Below are 16898 nucleotides of genomic sequence, written 5' to 3'. Positions count from 1 at the left end.
TCTCCAGCCTCCCTTGGCTTCATTTGCTGGATGTGATACAGAACCACGTCTGACAAATCCGCGTATTTTCTTTTGCAGTTGTTCAAAATGGGTTACTGGGTGATGGAAGAGCATGGCACTGCTTCTGAAGGTCTCCAAAACTTCCTAACCCTCGTGTTTTTACTGCCACAAGTTGTAAAGAGCCAACACAAAGAAAGATGATCTGTTTCCCCTGTGCTTGCGTGCCAACCCAGGCAAACAACTTACACCTGGTCAAAAAATTACCACGTACAAGAGCAGGGTATCACCAAGGATATTACTGACAACACTGGGAACAAACTGATGCAAGCAAGGCTCTAACTTTGGCCACCCGCTAGGCATAAGAAATAAAAATTCATTCAGACTCCAGATTGTGCTTTCAGATTTGGCAGTGTTGTTTCTCTCCCCTTTCTGTTTTCAGAGCAGGGAAACTAGTTCTGGAAATCATCCTAACATTCAATGAGAAACTCCATAATGTCATTTGAATAATTTTTCAGATAAACAGCTACACTTCAGGAGTGCTTCTGCTCATTCAGGGGCTACATGCTTATTTGACTTCTAAATCATGGTCACTGCCAGACTATTACCAGCAGCCAGTTGCACTTCCCTTATCTATGAACCTTTCACATTTCCTTCCCTGCTGCTAATTCCAACAATCACTGCAGTGTGGAAGCACAAGATCAGGCACGTGAAAGCCATTCATTCTGCTAACGCTGACCATAGCAGCAGCATTATGCCAGCCTTCAAACTGTAGCAGTCAGAAGCACTGAGACCGCAGCATCAGTAAGAGCTGCCAATTCCATTCTGCAGCTTTTTGTTAACCGCACAGTAACTCGGGGCAAGCAAAAGCTTCCTTATACTATCCTGTGCAAGATTATAAAAGAATCGCTGTTTTTCCAGAGGAAGAAAAAATAGCTAAGATTTGCCTTGTTACCAGGATAGTAACAAGGTCTGAAATGCCTTCACTTGGAACTTACCTATCTTAGGAAAATCTCAGCAAGCCCATGAAGAAACAAAAGGGCTTCTAGCTGAACCTAGATTAGGTGAAATCTCAGGTTGGTAACTGTCTTAGTCCTATCTCCCTTGTGATTCTTCTACACTTTTCCTCCCCACCATTACTTCTTTCTTTCTCTTGCATCTAAAAATGTCTTACTCTTGGAAAAAAATTATTTTGGTCAACTTGTGCGTACACAGAAGGAGCTACTGCTGACCCTAGGGGTTAGAACCAGGCGACACACAGCAGCCAGAAGACACGCGCCACGTGGGGCTCTGCCCCAGCTGTGCTCAGCAACGACATGAAGCAGATGCTGACAGCCGCATGGCCCAAAGCACCACAGGCTGCACCAGCCCTTTCATCTCAAGGCGTTTCAGTGGAGATGGCCACTGCCCCCCGAGCCAGCCAGGCAGGGTCGCTGCCCCTGAGGGATTCCCACAGCTGAGGCCATGGGGCCGCACACTGGTAAGCTGCTCCAGGACAAGCCCCTTCTGCTTCCCCTGCCAGCCCCTGCAGCAAGGATGGTGTTTGTCTAGCTGTCAGTGAACAGCATGCTTTCAGGTGGGAAGGGAGAGGCTGCATTTAGAAGGGCTTCTGATCGCTTGGTCTTGGAGCACCTTTTTCTGTAGGCTTGCAATAAAGCCCAATGTATGCAGCGTTCAGAAGTACCATCCTACAGGATCTTATGCAGCTGAAATAATGTCAGCGTGAAGAACTGAGGCAGCAGGCTCAGCATAGCATCACACCCTCCCAAAGGCCGGCACTTGCCACAGACACCCACATGGGTACATTTCACATGGGCTGCGGTTGCCATTTGAGTGTTTCAGCAGCCAGTTCTGTGAGACACGAAGCTTTCGTAGCTCTCATTACAGTTGATGCCCATCAACATAAAGCACGGGGCACAACTGGGTTCCTACAATTTCTGTAACGCTGTTTTAAGTGCTGGAAATCACACCATTCATTCTCATCACCTCCAAGCATCATTTGCAAGGTAGACTAGACTAGATTTTGGCTAGATTAAAGCAGAATGAGGATGTTCAGCATGTATATTGCTTTATGCAGGTGAGTGCATTACACTCTTTTCACCCCACAAACCCTTTCAGGCTGAAGACAAGGATTCTGAATCACATTGCAAATACATATCTCCTTTGCAAGCTTTAGCACTACCTTAACTCTTCTGGGAACCTCACGGCCAGAGAGTACACTTTTACACTAGGTACACTGATACTTTACCCCCTGCAAGGAGCGTTGAAGAATTGTTGCCTGTACACAGCTCTGCAGCCCACACAGTTAACCAAAGTTTTCTGTTCAGCATAAGCAGAAAGAAATAGCAGGTGCAGCACTTTGGGAGCAGATTAGAAATTGAATCCCACAAAAGCAGTCAGCTCATTGTAAAAGACTGACTCTTTCCTACACTTTCAGTTCCTATGTAAGACATAAGCATGTTCATGTTGAGGGTTTGTTTATTCTCCTCCAGCAGTCCAGAAGCGTGCTCATCTATGAAGTGAAAGTGTCTCCAGTAGCATTCCCCAGACACTGCCATAATTTTTGCTAATTCTGAAGACTGCACTGAAGATAGGGAACTGAGTTCCCTAAATATTTTCCATGGCTCATTTAAATATCTAGTATTTTCATGAATCATTTATGGGTGTCTCTTATCTTTGGATTTCCATCTTATAAATGCATATGCAAAAGATGGAAATATGAGCCAGTGTGTAGATTTTTCTATAACTAAATCTTATATAAGCCAGCAAAAGACAGCTACTGTCAGAAGCTGGCATGGTGGTGCCTTCAGCATCTTGTTACAAGTGAGTTAGTTCATTCAGCTTGGCAGTCTTTCGCCTTCCACCTTCCTGCTTGAACTGCAAGTTTTGGGAGTTAGTATTTGCTTACCCAGCTAAGCTCCCACTTGGTGATGCTGGAGCATCTTTTGGTTTTGGTGCCCTTCAGGGAACCAAAGAATCAAGCAAAGAGCACAACTCATGCTGCCAGCCAGATTGCCTTACTCCAGGCTGCATTTAAGTGAACTTTGACATCAGGGCCAAAAATAATTATTTGTATTGGTGGATCTGAAAATTTCAGGGGGCTTCACAGAGCACCACAGTAGAAAAAGAGAGTGACTTCTCCCTGAAAAATTAACTATGTGCTTTCACTTTTATAGTGATAGCAGGAATATTATAGCCTTCTAATGAAGTGAAACAGACTGATCTGAATGTTATGTATTACTGAAGTTGTTACTATTCTTCTTTTGTTTGATTTCTTCCTTGTCTCCCCCACTGAAATTAACACTACCAAATTAGATAACACCCTCAGCCATATAATCCAGCATATGAACAGCATTAGTTGCCACATACACATCTGATCCACAACAGCAATACTTCATTTTGAACACTTAGAAGCTGTCACAAAAGCACTGAAGAGAGGCAGCAGGGAGGGGGTTATGCCAGTGATGCAGATAATGAGCATTTCCATTTCAGAAGGGGAAGAGAGGCTATGCTTTGAAGCACAGAGTTAGCTCATGGTGTCGTTACACTTTGATAAAATATCTAACTCGATATTTAGAGGTGGTGACTTGAGACTACAGTACTTCTTTCTGTATTACATCTAAAGAGAGCTTCCCTCAGTGAGTGCTTGGATGCTGCTAGAGCAAACAAGCCATGACACACACAGCCAAATATTTTGTGGAGAAGTTACAGCAGAAGAGGACAGGTCAATAGAGGCAAAGCAAATTATCACAAAGGCCTTATCACCTCTTCTGATCCTTGACACGGGCAGAGAGCGTACCCTAGCAATCAGCGTGCAGCTGCTGGGGATGGTTTCACAGCACTACTGCACCATGGCTGGCACACAGAGCGCGAGGCAGAGCTGGGGCGAGGGCAGCAGGCTCAGCACGCATGTGCCCCCCTTAGCATCTTCAGGAGAGGCAGTAAGGAGCCGCAGAGCCTTTGGACAAAGGGCCTCCCTCCTCAAATAGGCATATTCTCAGCTATTCGATATTGCAAGGGCTGCCCAACCCTGCATATCTTTCCTCTTCAAACACCGGATATAATTCATTAAGCAGCTTAAACAAGAGCGTATCACATAAGCAACAGAAATGTACTCCTAGAAGTGAAAAGCCTTGCTAAAAACTGCACTTTTGCAAGATTAATCAAAATCTTGGAATAAGATGTCCTGTAGGATTAACAGCAGTTGCACAAGACCTAGAAGGGAAAGGAACTAAAAGGGTTAAGCACAGCGAGGTGAAACTGCCTCTCTCTGCTTTAGGAACTTACTCAAAAGATTGAAATGAGAGAGGGTGGATTTGCCGTCATTATACTGGAAGAATAAAGAATGCTTTAAGGCTCAGTACTTCAACCTTTGCAGGAACTTTTCCATCACCATCCCAATCCAGACTTCAAAGTGAGGGCTGACTGGGTAAGGAAATTAGCCTTATCCTTCAGGGAACTAGTTCTGGTACACTGTTAATACAGGAGATTACTGTAAGTATGAAAACTCAGGTCACTTGCAGTGATTGGAATGTGATTTTCTTGAATGACAGAAGTCTAAGAAATTAATTTCTGAGCTGTGAAACGTACAGGCTTATCATTATCCATCTCTTATTACGAGACTCTGGTTTAAGTGTTACACACGTATTCCTACAGCGCTCTTCATTTGACACCTGCAAACAATTTTTATAATAAGTTTTCCCTCTTTCCTTAAGACTTGTTTCATATTTTCAGTAAACTTATGAGAAATTCGTAGCACCGAGTTGAACCTGCACTGGGAATTGTTACTGCATGACAACAGGGATTTCAAAGATAATATAGACTTGTTAACCATAAATTAGAAGATTGCACATATCTTATAACATTGAGCTAGCCAGGGTGTGAAATGAGACATGAGAATGTCTGACAAGTGAAGGAGGCGAGGGACACCTGTGGCGTTTTGTTCATCTGCCATAATTGGGACGTGGGGAGAAAGAGAGAGAGAGGAAGCTAAACAAATTCTGTAGCAGTTTGAATTTATTTTTTTTCCCCATTAGATTCTACTGGCTAAACAGTTTAAGTGTTGTACCTCTTAAGGTGCTGGGAGCTACGAGATACAGAAAGGGAAGGTCTTTCCTAGCAAGTGACTGTTCTCTCTAGTGCTACAGAGCTTTTTGCTACAAAAAGAAGTTTTTCTTCCCCCACAAATGAAATCTTAGCAAGTTTATACTTGAAAGAGTTTGTGACATCACATCATTAACAAACTAAACCACTAATATTTATCAGTATTATTTAAAACCTATTCATCCACCTCTTACTGTCATCTTCTGTAACATTCGTTCCCACATCTTCCCTCTGCTTCCTCTCACCTTCCATCCATTACACACAAAAAAAGCCCAAAGCTCTCTGTGTATTCATTCAACTCCCTTCAGGAGGGCAGTGAGAACTCTCTATTTGACCCTTTTCTACAGGGCCAAATGGGCTCCCTGAGGAAGAAATGGGTGCAGGGGGAGAAGAAGCAACAACAGTTTCCTCCCTTCACTTTCCCCTGGCCCTCCCACTGTTCGCTGCCACTCAGCAGCATCCTCTGATGTCAAATACTGCCCGCAGCGGTGAGAAGGATGATGTGGAGAATCCACTAACACATCCAACACACCACGTACTGCAAAATGCTGTATAGCTGAGACAGGCGTCCTGATTACATCTGCATCAGGAGATTGAGGTAATGCCTGGCTCTGTCCAGTAGCAACCCAGAGAGAGGCAACTGCTGAAGACTTCTAATCTTAGACCTCAGCAACAGTTACATGATGATTATTTTCCTTTTACCTAACTGATGATCACTACATATTGGAAATAATCCTGCAAAAGTGCTAAGTATCTTCTGCGGAGTACCACACACTTTCTAAACACTACTTGCACAGAGGTGAGCGCTACCTCTGTACCATAGGTTTAAACACTTAAACAGAGAATGCTTTACCACAAATGAAAGGCAGCAAAGAGGCTTAGGTTCTGACTGCAAGAAAACGATTGTGGAAATGATTACAGTTCATATATTTCCCAACATAAAGACAAGCTGTGTTCACTTGAGCAGACATCTGCTTTGAATTCTTTTTCATTGGTCACACAGAAGAATTGACTTTTTCTCTTTCATAGTACACAGCAAGTGATCCTGATAAAGTGACTAATCTGCAATGTACTCAAATCCTTGTATTATTTTGTAAAAATAAATAAATAAATAATCCAGCAACTGCATGTGTTAAAGAAATATATAAAGTGCACATGTGCACATCACTGAGCTTAGTATTAGTAAATGTAGCTGTGCAAATATATTCAAGTGAACACAAGGCTATAGGACACTAGGCCAAGCCAAAGGTCTATCTGGCTCAGCAGCAGATAACCAGGAAGGAATAAAAGACAAGAATGTGATAAGGATAGATTGGTACTGTCTTCTTCCTACAGCGTAAAGATTTCCCAAACTTGGACTTCAAGTATACATCTTTAAAAACCTTTGATGGATCTTTCCCTGGTGAATTTGCCTGAAAAAGTACACATTTACCACATCCAGAGCATCTTACAGCTTCCACAGTTTAGTTTTGCCTTGTATCATGTTTTCCCCTTTAATTGTAAACTCGCTGCTAGATCGTTTTATTTGCTAGCACCTCATTCTTTTGACTGCTTGTTCACAATGCTTCCTAACATAACTCATTACCTCAGAACAATTCATTTGTTTTCATACTTAATACTTCTTTAACATCCTTACACAGAGGTCTTCTCCATGCCGAGGAGTCCTACCTATTAAATCGTCACCTCAAAATAGATGAGAGTGGCGATCTCTTGTGGTGAACCCACCTGCCTACTGTCATGAGCTCAATAAAGCACACACACTGCCAGCTACCACACTGTCAGAGAATTCATTTGGGAAAGTAGACCTCTCTTCTTTCACACCACTATTATTACCATTGTCAGAGTTATTTTTCTGTTGACCGTACACTTCAGGACAGAAACCTCTTTCTTGTTGAAACGTCTCCTGAAGATGGGAATATTGTGAACAGCACTGTGCTGGTATAGTTGTGAGCTGGTGACACCATTTTGAGAAAACAACTCCTCCAGCCCAATAAATAAAAATGGAAAAGAATTAATCCTCTCAACAGTATTCTGCTTAAAAACTAGTATCTTTCATCATATGATATCATCTAAAAGTGGTGGGATTTTTTTTTGTTTTTGTTTTTAAATAGGAAGGGTACACTCCCAAGTGGATGTACAAATGAATTTCCTGTAATATTCTGCCAGATGCACAGATGGCATGAGATTAGGAGAGAGCTCCTGGCACCAAATGCATGATGATTTTCATAAAGTGTAGGTTCAATGGTTGGGAGTAATGCATCTGTATTCATGTGAAAACCCTTTATGCTACATCATATTATCATGCTTTCTCTTTACCTAATTATCACTTCTCTGCAGGACAATGATCACAGATTTTGCTGCTGTATTGCTAGAGAGAAAAATGGGGCATTACATCCCTCAAGGAGTGCAAGTTCTCTACCTGACCCGCGTCTGCAAGAACCACAGCTCACATGAAGACCGCTGACAGCAGGGTGTAGAAGTGTGCTTAACCTGTGGAGTTTCCCCAGAAAGGTGGGATAAAGTTACCTATTGTTTTCAGATAAGTTGACAGAATCATTACAAGTCATTTTTGCCCATCTTCTTACAAGACAAAGTACAGCAAGCCTAGACTAACAGACATGTATTTAGCTTATCTTTAAAAGCCTCCAATGACAGAAAAAAAAAAAAATCCAGCATTCTTAAGCAACCAATTCTAATGAAGCCCTGGAATACAGATCATGTCTCCTAAGGCCATTGTTCTTGTCCTCCCCTTTTGTTCTTCTTTCTTAAGCAATGTCACAGAGGTGGACATTGTCTGCCACCTTGCATACAACATTCCTGATGGCACAGTCCCTAAACAAAAGTAGTTTTTCTTGTTGTTGACACCATCATAAAAATCTGATTCAGTTTATGATTTACTACAATTTTTAATTCTGGTACGAAGTTCGTGCTCCTCGCAGTGCACACACACTTGGTCTTCTACTGATGTAAAAGACAAGGACCTTTCCCAGCTCCCAGCACAGCCATGGACGAAGATGGGGGCTGAGAAGCATCCCCCTTCCCCTACTCCGTGCTAGGCAGGGCGGAGAGCATGCAGGTATCCCTCCATGAAACTCCGACACAGAAACCTGTCTCCCACCTCCGCACACAGTTTGCTTTCAGAAACGTTTGATCGCAGAGCTCCCTGCTGGACTCTTAGCACATCTCCACAAACGCAAGACAAAAGCAGCCTATTTCATATTTCTGCTAGGAGTCAAAAAATGAAACTACCACCAAACTGTGAAAGGCTGGAAGTGAGGTGGCTTGAGAAAAGGAAAGGGAAAGGATATAGCTTGGGAGCACCTTGTTAAAAATTGGAAGCGCAGTTCCTAAATACCAAGTCCACCTGAGGTGTAGTATGTATCAGAAAATAATGCAAGTCGGTTTACAGCTTTGGCACTTTCTCCCTCTTAATTATGGAACTCCTGGATTATTTTCCAGGGCACAGAAGACATTAGCATGCACAGATCATCTCACTGGTACCACACTGAACATTTACCTTCCTTGCCTTCAAAGCACGTGCCACAAAGCCTACCAATTAAACTGGCTTCTCAGACTTGTACAGGAAAACACAGCTCAGTCTCCAGACCTGAGGGAACCCAAACTGCAAAGCCAGTGATCCTCATGGATCTGAGGAAGCCAGCTGTGACCAAAGCAGGAGTCCCATACACAGCAGCAGTGCTGTACTACCATGCTGAGCCCCCAGCACAACAGCATCTTCTCACCTGCTGGTGGCTGTGGAGCTACATTATTTGTGTGAGGCCAGGAGAAGTGGATCAGGGAAAAATGTAGGAACTCTCCTGGCAAAAAGATAACGAAAACCCTGTCTCCTTTGTCTTTTATACAATTTAGCTTTTTGTATCAGAGCACAGTAGGAGTGAAAATATGCTGTTGGGGCCTAGCAAACAACCTAAACAACCAATAACAGATGAAAAGACCTTGCAGCGTGATGGAAGGAAGACGCTCAAGTTTCAGTAGAAGGATCTGCAGTGTCAAGTACTGCAGCACAGTCTGGGACTGCCACAATCCCCACTGCCAGCTGGAACAGGAATTAAGGGCAGAAATGAATGATTCTTGCAAATGAAACATGAGCTACAGATGTATAATTTGGGAGTTTCCAACAGCTCAGGGAAGAAGCAGTAGTTGATAGAAAGCTGAGAGCTGCACAAGAGATGCCTACTAACATTCGAGCAGTAAAGGCAAGAAAGATTTACAGTCAGCTGGGGAAACTGGGACAAGAAGCTTTCTTTGATAGCATGCCTCACAGAAACGCTGCAAACTAAAGCAGATCTTTGAAATGCTACATGTGTATATTCGGTATTAGATAATGATTACAGAATATTTGACCCTGCACTGCCACGAGCACCTGATATATGTATAAAAAACTAATTTATAAAGACATTGCTAGGGCCCTGAAGGCAAAAGGGAAAATAATTCAGATCATAAAGCAAAGAAACTCCATTGTTAGGATTTGTATGAGAAGCTGTCAAGGAGGTGGGTTGATGCAGGATTCAAAAGGCAGTTTTATATCTAACTACATTGTGAACCATCTTTGACTACCTTGCTTTGCTTTTAAATGAGGGGGCAGGGGAATCAGTCTTTTAGGAGAGCTCCAACTGAAAACATACTAACAGCCCCAAACAATAAGAAAAATCTTCTGTTGCCCAGAGTCTCATAAATCTCGCCAAATCCACACAAGTAAACACAGATCATGGGCACTGCGTGGCAGGCCCCAAAGTGCTGCTTAGCTCAAATGCTATTTCTGTCAGTGACCAGCAACAGAAGCTAGGGAACAGCCGAAAACTGGGACAAGCAGATAGCGCAGCTTCCTCAACATATTTACCAGCCTCCACCTAAAGGCAGGTCAGGGCCTTCCGAAGTCTCGAGGCAGTGTCTTTGCATTCAAAGCTCTTCGCTGACTGTTCTTTCATCGTTTCGCCCAAGCACTTACTGAAATCTTGCTCAGCTTCAGAAAACCTGATCTTGGGCCAAAGTTAGAGAAAACTCTCGCCAGTGAAGCAATGTTCCCTTCACACACACACACACACACACCCCTTTTTCAAAGTCAGTACTGAAATCAGTTGTTTTTCTTGCCTATTCCCTTTTGAGGGAGTACAATACAATAGACAAGATACAATAGAAAGGGTTTCCAGTTCAGATATCCTAGCATGCCTTTGCTAGCCTTTAGAAAAATAGCCAGATCACAAAAATATATATTAAATAAGCGTCCACACAAATTAAACGTTTAAACATATAACAGTTATGTATTCCTTCTGGTATTTCATTTAAAAAATAGTGCCAAGCTGTTCCAAGTTTCATTTTCTGTGAATCAAAGCTTATGCTTTACTTTCAGAAATTGAATGCTGTTCCCAGTAGCCTCATCTCATCCATCCTTAAAGCGTAACACTCACAGTGCAAACCATTTCTTGGGGTTCTGCAAGAACTGAGTAGTGCTTTACTCCCTGTCTTTGTTACGTGCAAACTAAACACTAATCTCCTCCAGGCACAAACCAGACTTACTGGCTCTATGGAAGTGACAAGGACCTCAAAGGTAGCATAAAGCTATTCTACAACAGTGATCCCAGTGTTAATGCATTGAAACAAGCAGACAAATCCCAATAAAGCATTAACACGTACAGCTAACACAAGTGGCCATGAGAAGACCTGAACTCTAAGTTTGATTTCCATACAAACTGTATGGCAGACAAATGATGGCAGTTCAGTTTTATAACCAAGTCTGGATTCACTGCAGCTCTCCAGGTAGCCTAAGCAAAGCAGTACCCAAAACAAGGAATAGCATGCAGAACAAGGAAGAGGACCATAGGCTGGAAGTCAGACTCTGGTCTTTTTCTAAACTCATTATGGACTTATTTTTAAGAAGCAATTTACAGACATTTTCTGTAAGTACTTTGTTCTCTCTCACCTGTAAAATGGGATTCAGAGCAGACAAAACCATGGGTTCTTACTGGCCACCTCAGATGTGCAAAGAGATCCTATGTAAGATACTTGTACATAAAGCAATCTAATCTTGCATAATTATTAGGCAAGTCATCTCACTTTCAAAAGGAAAAAAAAAAGGCTATAGTGGATTTTAGTGCACAGCACATTTAGGAATAAGTCTAGAAGTGTTAGTATTCTGATAAAGAAAGTGGTCCTAAGGGTTGATGCATCTTATGACTGTAGGAGAAGTGACGGTAGAAGAGAATTCTTTGATGTTTTATTTAAAAGTTGTGCTCAATAATTCAATAAAGAGTTCCATTATAAATCAGAAAAGAGTAAGAACGTGTCATGAGTACAATCCAGTAATGAATAAAAAACAAACATAAGGATAGCAAGTATCTGTAATTTAGGAAGCATATAGCTTGCTATTTAACCCTACTGAATTAAGTCACCTGGGGTGGAAATCAGCACGGAGTCTTGGATCTGAAAAGTGACCCTACTGTAACGCTCTCATCCTGTGAGATTGAATAGATGAAAATTACACAGCAGCTCCAGTGTTTTTACTACCAGACATGCACTGCTCTAGCTTTTTGATCAACCATTGACACCAGATTTTTTTTCATGCTTCCAGGTGAGGCAAACATAAAAAAGGAAAAGTAAGACTGATGGTATGTGTTTTGTTTCTTAGATCTTTCCCTCTTATCCCAGAAGAAGTACTGTCAGGTCAGTTAGATACCCCAGTGCCTACTACTTAATCAAAACTCTGTTATGCACAAATCCAGAAGAATTTAATCCCAAGAATAAGATTTACCTTTTCTTCTGAGAAAGATAGGAGGCCTCAGTGCTCCTGAGTATGTGGAACAAGAGGATTAAAATTCCAGAATTTCTGGTGGACTTGGCTTCATGGACACCTCATTTCCCCCTTCAAGGTGCCTTTATTTAGTCTCAGATGCAAAAGGCTGAAAATGCTAATTTCTTATGTTCCCATAACCCCAACTCAACTCGCCATTCTGTATTTTCTAGCAAGTAGTACAAAATTATTTCATATAACCTCACAAGCATCTGCTGGCAGCAAGGAGGCCAAACCAAATTAGGAAACACATTTCCATGAAGAGTCTTCCATCAAAACACAGCAAATATGGAAATTTCCAACAACTCAGCATGTTGCTACATCGCCATTTGCCCATAAATTCCAATAATACACAGCTCAGGGATCCCATTAGCATCCTAGAGAGTGAATAATGAGCGAGCTATAAATCTCAAGGCCTATAATCACAGTCAGGGCTACCTATCCCCAATCTTTGAATCCAAAAATATATTTTGTTAATTGCATTAGCTATTTTTTATGTTATTTTGTGCCAAAATAAGCAATTCTAAACTGAGTGACACCTTTTATCAACTTCAGCTGTAACTCTGTCATCTATCACCACTTTCTACCTGGATGTCTTGTTTACAGAAGGAAAAAAACTCAGCTTCAGGATCTGTTATTAGCAACAAACTCACAACCAGATGTGGAAGGCCAAGTACCTTGTCTCTTCTTCCTTGCCAGGAAGTAATACTTCCACCTGTTGGTATTCCTGCCTTACCTCCTCCCCCAGTCCTTCAATAACTATTATATTACAGCTGGTCCTGATAGCCCCCTCAGAACACACCACAATTTGCCCAAGATACTCCTCAGCACGAATTGATTTTCTATATATTTTAATACATTTCCACCTTTCTTCTTGACTCAGGCATCTCTGAGGCACCCAAGTCAATATCAGTGACTTGACCCAAGTGACTATCAACCCAAGCCCGTATTTAGCAGGACATGACAGCGGTAACATTTTTGATTAAAGCAGGATCTTGTTTCCTTGCTGTCTCCTGCTGCTTTATATTCCTAATATGAAGGCAAATGCCACTAGTTTGATATGCCTTCAGGTGAAGAATAGCAGCCTTCATTTCATTACACTAACAGGATTGTAGAAAAAAAAAAATCAATTTAAAGAAAATCCATGATCTCTAAGAGATTATTTAGGAACAAGATCTGAGATTGATATAAACCTTCCTTATGCTATGGTGTCAGGCATAACTGGAAAGACAGAAAAAATGGGAAACTTAAACCTGAGGAACGAAACATGAGTGAAGCAGAACTAAACCTTCTCCCCTTAAGCCTCTACATTCTATTTCTCTTTCTTAGTTTTGGAAAGCTGTAGCAGAGCTCTGTTCTTTTAAGGACATTACATAAGCATTCAAATGTAAAATTTTTCAGATTCTAGCAAGTCTTCAACCTGAGGCATGGGTTTACATATGGCAAGTACAGCAAATTCTAATTTCCATTGCCATATTATTTACATTTTTAAAAGTCAAACCTGACAGTCATCAAAATTATGTTAGGAGCTCAGTGCTAAAAAGGTGCATGTTGTACAAGGTTGTGGTGGCATTTTAAAAATTACTTTATCTGTGCAAGAGAGGATTTTTTTATGCTTATGCTGCTCTTGTGTCTAAGTATCCAATTTCTAGAATGCCAGAATCATTTACTGTAACATAAACTAGCCCCGACTTGCTAGATTTACCTCTATTTAAGTAAAATTTGTTCTTTTAAACAAATCACATAAGAAGTTATTCACATATACAATGTTTTCTGTTGTTCCATATACTAATACCTTTTAAGACAAATACAATTTTGAAACAAGTAAAATATAAAAGTTTATTACTACCTGACCACAGGTTTGCAGAAAGGGATGAACAACAGTTCCAGACAGTTTCCCCATGGATAAATTCCCTCTCCACTTAAACGTGAGACATTTAAGGGGGTTATTTCCAGATGGTTTACGTGTATTCATAAAGCAAACCACTTGGTTACATACCTCAGAGAAAGTTACAACAGACTATTGATTAACATTATACTTAACTCTTATGTTACTTCTCTTGTGTTATGACCTGAGCTGACAAGTGTTTTCAAAGATTGAGTTTTCAATTAAATGCAGCTTGAGTTCTTCAGCCTCCAAGAGACGTGCTGCAAAACATCCTTATTACACAGCTTACAAACATTTTAACACTACTGCAATAATGTACTACAACTTGATTGTTATTGCTCTAACATAAGAAACAGCATATGGTTCCTGTCAGACTATTCTGTTTATTTCATTCTTACAGCTGTTGTGGAAGCAAATAGAAATTTTAGGTAGACCTCTCCAAACCTTAATTGGTTTCTGTATGCATAGCTATTTATGCTAAAAGCTTTCATTTAAACAAATACCTTAGTGCAGTTAGCGCAACGCAAAAGCAATTGAGAGTCATTCGCCATTTGTTTCTCTGTTCATTATACAACTACTCTGATCCTAGGCACAAATGGAGCAGTGCTGGGAGACATGCTATGACAGCGTACAAAATGCCAGTGCCTGGTCCTGAAGGACTTTCAGTCAAAAAATAAATAAAATTAAAACTTTCAGTAATAGTTACCCTGCAGGTCTGATGAAAAGGGCCACATCTAAGTAATATTATTGCAGAAGTTCACTGAGACTCCGACCAATGCAAAATAAAACTAGATGCTGTACTAAGTAACAACACTTGCCTCAACTTTCTTTCTCTGCTCTTAATCAGGGCCCCCATCCTTCCCAGGAGCACAGCCAATAATCAGATGGGAAGCCTGGGGCTAGATAAAAAAAGAATTCATTCTCCTCAGCTTTATGACAGCTTTCAAGCAGACAGTTGTTTGAAACTGCTTTCAATTTTGGAACATTAGAAATGGCCCCAGCAAAGACAGATCTGTGAGTTAGGCACAGAAGACTCCCAGCAGCAAGAAACAAGTTGTCAATGAAATTTACTACCTCCCCATCTGATGGAAGCTAACATGTCTTTGCAGACGGTAACAAATGCATGAAAATATGCTTTAGTCCAACAAAAAGTTTATTTTGTCACATCTGGAAAGAATATAGCGTTGTCCCTTTCCCAACCTGCAAACAGAGGAAGCAGCCTGCTAGTACAGGTAGACCAAATTCATGCCTGAAGTACCAGCTTCTGGAGTCCTTGAATTGCATCCAAATCTGAGCTTCCAGTTTTCTGTCATCAAATACATCAGTGCAGGCCTGAATCTGCAGAAAGCCTAATTCAATTGCTCTGGCAAACACAACTCACTTCTTGACTGTGCATGGGTTGTAACCTCACAACTCACTGCTAGACACACACAGCTCGCATGCCCCTCAAACCCCAGCTGTACAAACACAGTGGGCTCACCCCGAAGAGTTGCTGTACAGCCTGTATATCATGCTCATCTACCATAAAGCCTACTTGCTATTGTTCCTAGCAGCACTCTGAGGGAACATCTGGAAACACAGCAGGGGCTCAGTGCTTGGTATATAACCAAGTTTTTAGGACAGGACAGCCTGATGAATTTGAGCATGTCCAGCAACGATTCTGGGTGCTCTTGTTGTCTGCACGTGTCTAGCCAGCACATAAATCCTATGAGCACACAACGTGTGCCACCAAGACAGTAATATTCACAGCCAAGAAGAATAAGTGTGCCTCACGTTTCTATTAGTACGGTATTATCATGCTGTAAATATTAACTTTGCTGTAGTTTAGAACTCTAACTGTAAATTAATGGAAAGCTGATGGGAACATAAGGAGACTATGCTCTTAATGATCTTAATAGTACCTTTCAGCACGCCAATGGGAATTATGGGGAGATGCATTTTGAGATATTATTTCTAGTGCCATTAGAGCCTTAAGACACACAGATAAAAGCGTAAGATGACATCAATATACTTAAGGAGGATTTTAGTGACTTTTTTAATAACTTCTTAATCACAAAAGTGCTTCTAATGCAATTGTTTCCAGCATGTAATTCAAACTGAAAGTTAATGTTTAACAGGAATAGATGCAATGAAATAGTTTTAGAAGGATTTCTTGTTAGAATATCTGTTTCTCCAATTAGCAGAAGCTAATGTTTTAATATTGAACACTGTCACTGCAGAAGATGAAAGCTCTGAATGTTTCAAAGATAAGCAACACTGCTTCTTTCAGCCCATTTTGCGACAGAAACTAACCACTTTCTGATACATGCCACTTAAAAATGCTGAGGGTGACAAGAGATAAATCTCACACGTTATTAGGAGAGCAGCAGCTCAGAACATTTTTACACTGAGACAAAAATATGTATGAGAGAGACTATTCTGGTTTTGCAAAACAGACATCTATCCCAATCATTCTCTAAATGAGTTAAATGCTTCCACCTGAAGCAAAGAAACTTCTCAATGGAAACAGGACAAGCTACTAGAGCTCTGCTGGATCATGTACGTGTTCAAAATGGTAGCTCCTGAGCTGACCTAGGGACATTCCTCAAGTTAGCCCTGTCCTATGGAAGAGTTCTACAACAAGATCCAGCTCTTACCACCACACAGTGTAATGTAAGTCGGCAAGACGTGTTCTGGGTCACCATCAGAGAACCCTACTGATACTAGAAGGCCTCAGGTAATGTACAGATTTCCTCACAATTTCAGTATAAATACAATTAACTGGATTAAGAAATAAAATCTTGCACCATTTGGGTCTCTTTCTGAGGGGTGAAACTAGTTGGAATTCTACAGGGAAAAAAAAAAAAAAAAAAAAAAAAAAAAGCTTCCTTGCTCACATTGACCGATGGGGTATACATGTATACCACCAGCCCTTTGAAGTCCCCCATTCCAGATTCAGGCAGGCCTCCAGAGCACGCAGGCTCTACAGTGAAGCACCCCAGCAATAACAACCAGCTTTGCAACCGTGCTGCCTGTAACCTCTCTGGAAAGCAGTTTCAAGAGCCTCCATCACAGCCATTATAGGGAAGAAAGAAATCCATAAGCACTCATGCAATATATCTG

The sequence above is a fragment of the Aythya fuligula genome, chromosome 4 (assembly GCF_009819795.1).
Source record: "Aythya fuligula isolate bAytFul2 chromosome 4, bAytFul2.pri, whole genome shotgun sequence".
Taxonomy (NCBI): domain Eukaryota; kingdom Metazoa; phylum Chordata; class Aves; order Anseriformes; family Anatidae; genus Aythya; species Aythya fuligula.
The sequence above is the reverse complement of the archived record's forward strand: the minus strand, read 5'-3'. Positions refer to the sequence as shown.